At 41.6% G+C, this 3,468-nt stretch overlaps 1 non-coding gene across 1 annotated transcript; it reads left to right on the forward strand.

The window, feature by feature from the left end:
- The first annotated feature begins 280 nt into the window (after positions 1–280).
- On the forward strand, positions 281–355 carry Trnas-cga (transfer RNA serine (anticodon CGA)). The gene has a single exon. It is a non-coding gene; the product is annotated as a tRNA-Ser (tRNA).
- Positions 356–3,468: the final 3,113 nt, after the last annotated feature.

A 3,468-nucleotide genomic window follows, 5' to 3' on the forward strand; every position in this document is an offset into this window, starting at 1 on the left:
GTTTTCAAAAATATCTTACATATGTAAATAAAAACCTATACTAAAAGCTAGGTAAAGGGTAGTGCAATCAACACACACATCATATCAGCGCACACTCCGCTGCAGAGTGAAAATCTTATTCTGGAAACATCCCCCAGGCTGTGGCTAAGCCATGTCTCCACAGTATCCTTTCTTTCAGGAGTGCTAGTTCTGCATGTTTCGCAGAAGAGCTTCTGTAAAGTTTGGAAGGTAGGAGACGGATACTGGCAGAAGTATAGCTGTGAGTACCGGGCGTGAGTCGTGCTTCGGTAGCTCAGTTGGTAGAGCATTTGCCCGCGAAAGGCAAAGGTCCCGAGTTCGAGTCTCGGTCGGGCACACAGTTTTAATCTGCCAGGAAGTTTCATATCAGGGCACACTCCGCTGCAGAGTGAAAATCTCATTCTGTCAACACACACATCGTTTTAATACTTGTCTATTGTATTGTGGTACTATTCTCTTATGATTAACACATTAAACTATCCAATCTATGACACCATTCGTGAGTTCAGTACTCAAATGAGAAAAAGTATACCCACCGAAACGAAAAAAACTGGCTTTAATTTGATCAAAAGTTTCTTGAGATCATATGCAAAATAAACGTTGTACTAAGACTAAGAGAATAGTATGGAGTAATCATTGAGAAAGGAAGTGGAATACTGCAGTAATGAGGACTGGTAGTTCCAGTTTTCAAGAAGGGTCACCGAGCAGTTGTGCAAAACTGTAGCTCTTTATCTCAGTCATTGATCTGTTGTAGAATTTTAGAACACGTTTTTTGCTCACGTATCATGTCATTTCTGGAAAACCAGAATCTACTCTGTAGGAATCAACATGGATTCCGGAAACAGCGATCGTGTGAGACCCAACTCGCTTTATTTGTTCATGAGACCTAGAAAATATTAGATACAGGCTTCCATGTAGATGCCATTTTCCTTGACCTCCGGAAGGCGTTCGATACAGTTCCGAACAGTCCCCTGATAAACAATGTAAGCGCCTAAGAGCCTAAGGAATATCAGACCAGCTGTGCGGATAGACTGAAAAGTTTTTAGCAAACAGAACACAGGATGTTGTTATCAATGTTGAGACATCTACAGACGTTAAAGTAACCTCTGGCGTGCCACAGGGGAGTGTTATAGGACCACTGATTTTCACAATATATATAAATGACCTAGTAGATAGTGTCGGAGGTTCTATGCGGCTTTTCGCGGATGATGCTGTAGTATACAGAGAAGTTGCAGCGTTACAAAATTGCACCGAAATGCTGGAAGATCTGCAGCGGATAGGCACTTGGTGCAGGAAGTGGCAACTGACCCTTAACCTAGACAAATGTAATGTATTGCGAATACATTGAAAGAAGTATCCTTTATTGTATAATTATATGATAGCGGAACAACTACTGGTAGCAGTTACTTCTGTAAAATATCTGAGAGTATGCGTACAGAACCATTTGAAGTGGAATGATCATATAAAATTCATTATTGGGTGGCGTTCATTGGGAGAGTCGTTAGACAATGTAGTCCATCAACAAAGGAGGTGGCTTACAAAACACTCGTTCGACCTATACTTGAGTATTGCACATCAGTGTGGGATCCGTACCAGGTCGGGTTGACAGAGGAGATAGTGAAGATCCAAAGAAGAGCGGCGCGTTTCGTCACAGGGTTATCTGGTAAGCGTGATAGCGTTACGGAGATCTTTAGCAAACTCAAGGGGCAGACTGTGCAATAGTGGCGCTCTGCATCGCGGTGTAGCTTGCTGTCCAGGTTTCGAGAGGGTGCGTTTCTGGATGAGGTATCGAATATATTGCTTCTTCCTACTTATACGTCCCGAGGAGATCACGAATGTAAAATTAAAGAGATTCGAGCGCGCACGGAAGCTTTCCGGCAGTCGTTCTTCCCGCGAACCATATGCGACTGGAACAGGAAAGGGAGGTAATGACAGTGGCTCATAATGTGCCCCCCGCCACACACCGTTGGGTGGCTTGCGGAGTATAAATGCAGATGTAGATGTAGGTGAGACGCGTTTGAAGTTCGCTTTACATATTGTTACTCCGATAGTGAGTAACAGGTTAGCCAGTTCACTTGAAGGGGAGTGGACATCTCTAAAAAGAGCAACCAGAGTTCTTAGAAAGACATAAATAGATATTAGTAAGGAAAATGCAATGATGTGCTGAACAACAGGGGAAAAACTTCAACGGCTTGTCGAACGAAGCAAGCACAAAAATGTTCAGGGAAAGACAGACGCCCTTAGCAATGAAATGAATTATAAGTGCCGAGGACCGTAGAAGAAATGGCTGCAGGAAAGATGTCAAGCAATCGAAAAATAAATTATCGTGCGAGGACCGACGAAGCTTACAGAATATCAAAACAACTTCGTATCAAATAAAAACAAGGTTGGTAACCTTAAGAGTGAAGTGGGAATTATATTGTTAAATGTGGAGAAGAGAGCCTACAGCCATGTATAAAGCAGAGGACCCGTCTCATTTGACAGAAGAAGAAACTTGAGAGAATATGGAAGAGATAGGCGATCTAGTATTAGTGTCAGAATTTAGAGGCAATGTGCAAGGCTCGAGTTCGAATAAGGAAGAAAAGGTAGAATAACATGCCGTCGGAATTTCTAAAACCATTGAAAGTGATAACAAAACGACTAGTCAAGCATGCGTGTAGAATCTATGGGTCAGAATTTCGGAAAAATATCGTCCCCAGAATTCCGAAGATAGCAAGGGAGATAGGTGCAACAACCATAGTACAATCTGCTTAAGAGTTCATGCTTTTAAACTGCTGTCGAGAATAATATACAGAAGAATGGAAAAGAAACTGAGGATCTGTTTGATGACAATCAGTTCGGCTGTAGGAAAGGAAAAACACAAGAGGGATGGTTCTGATGTTGAGCTTGATGATAAAAGCAAGACTGAAGCGAAATGATGACGCATTCGTAGGATGTGTGTACCTGGAAGACGCGTTAGACCATGTCAGATGGAGCAAGACGTTCGAAATTCTGAGAATAAGAGGCGTAATCCATACATAAAGTCGAGTAGTATAAAATGCATATAACAATCAGGAGGGAAAAATAAAGCTCGAACATCAAGAGTGAAGTAATCAGACTGAAAAGGATATAACACAGAGATGCAGTCATTCTGCCCTACTGTTCAATCTATACACGGAAGAAGCAATGACGGAAATAAAAGAAAGTCTCTGGGGTAAGATTAAAAGCCATGGTGAAAAAATGACAACGATAATATTCGTTGACGACTTCGCTGTCTTCAGTGAAAATGAAGGTGAATAACATGATCTGTTGAATAGAATGAACGGTCTAATGAGTACATAATATGAATGGAGAGTAAACCGGAAAAAGACAATGGTAATTTGTCAGAAATGAGAACAGCGACAAAATTGTCATCCAAATTTGTGACTACGAAGTATACGAGGTTTTGGAGGTACCTGTACCTTGGAAGCA

Source organism: Schistocerca gregaria, chromosome 7 (assembly GCF_023897955.1).
Source record: "Schistocerca gregaria isolate iqSchGreg1 chromosome 7, iqSchGreg1.2, whole genome shotgun sequence".
Classification (NCBI taxonomy): Eukaryota; Metazoa; Arthropoda; class Insecta; order Orthoptera; family Acrididae; genus Schistocerca; species Schistocerca gregaria.